The 1,237-nt window shown below is 42.4% G+C and overlaps 1 non-coding gene across 1 annotated transcript; it reads left to right on the top strand.

The window, feature by feature from the left end:
• Window positions 1-585: 585 nt before the first annotated feature.
• Window positions 586-692, top strand: LOC132629619 (small nucleolar RNA R71). Its single transcript, XR_009578383.1, has one exon. It is a non-coding gene; the product is annotated as a small nucleolar RNA R71 (small nucleolar RNA).
• Window positions 693-1,237: the final 545 nt, after the last annotated feature.

The following is a 1,237-nucleotide window of genomic DNA, read 5'->3' as shown; positions in this document are numbered from 1 at the left end:
CAATTTTGAGAGTTAGAAGTACGACCCTTTGGTGGAACATAGGCATTGGAGTTTCGATTACCATAATTGTTGTTGTTGTAATCCCTCCTGTCAGAACCACCATATTAATTTTGGACATATTAATTGCTTTGCTGTTGGGGTCTCCATTGATTTTGATAACCCCCTTGAGAGTGATCGATATAATTAGCATCCTCACGTTGTGGCTGCCCCTCTAGATAAGCTTCTTCCGAGACTTGGTACATCCTGGAAGCATGAGATGGCATCTCTTCGACAACATTCACACTTTTAGCTTCTTTCTCTGTAAGCCTCTTTGAAAACAAATCCACGGTGGTTTGCAATTGAGCAAAAGCATGATCTCGCTCATGATTTTCTTTGGCCACCGCGGCAGCAGAGGGACTACCATATGACAGGATTTCACTATCACTTGAGTGCCAAGCTTGATTGTGGGTGGTAAGCTTATCGAGCAACCTGGTGATGCTGACAAATGATTTGTCCATGAAGCATCCCCCAGCTGCAGTGTTGACAGCAATTTGATTCATTGTATCTAACCCCTTGTAGAACTTCTCGGTGAGAATAGCATCCGGAAACCCATGAGTTGGAGATTGAGGTAAATAGTATTTGAAACGCTCCCATGCCGAATATAATTGTTCCCCCGGAAGTTGTTTGAACTCAAAGATCTTATCACGAAGCCCAACTTTTTGCTTGGTGGGAACCACTTCTTCGAAAATGTATTGGCTAACTCGCTCCAGGTATGAATAGAATTGCTGGGGAGATTTTCATACCATTCCCTTGCTTGGCCAGCCAAGGAATATTTAAAGACCCGTAACCGAAGTGCATCAGCAGAAACAGCACCTTGGGATTGTTGAGCACACACATGCAAAAAGTTCTTCAAATGCCGGAGTGGACAATCCTCCGAAGAATTTCGGAAATAACCTTCAAGTTTTAATAGCTGATAGATAGAACTATCAATTTTGAAAGTAGCATTTCCAGTTATAGAAGGAATCACAGCAGAAGCATAATCAGCTTCATTGATGAATTCCGCAAATATATTCTTATCCTCATCCTCTTCTGGTACAGGTGGGTTCACTTGGAGTCCACCTCGGTTTCCTTGATTCCGATTCTGTCTTCCTGCCATGCTCACCTGGTTCACCACAACAACAAACAAGGTGTGATAGAATAGAAAACGTTTTAAAGAAGAGTACACAACAATCAGTAATTTCTAAACCGTATTCCCCGG

This window comes from Lycium barbarum, chromosome 2 (genome assembly GCF_019175385.1).
Source record: "Lycium barbarum isolate Lr01 chromosome 2, ASM1917538v2, whole genome shotgun sequence".
Taxonomy (NCBI): Eukaryota; Viridiplantae; Streptophyta; class Magnoliopsida; order Solanales; family Solanaceae; genus Lycium; species Lycium barbarum.
Note: the sequence above shows the minus strand (reverse complement) of the source record. Positions and strands in the feature narration are given on the sequence as shown.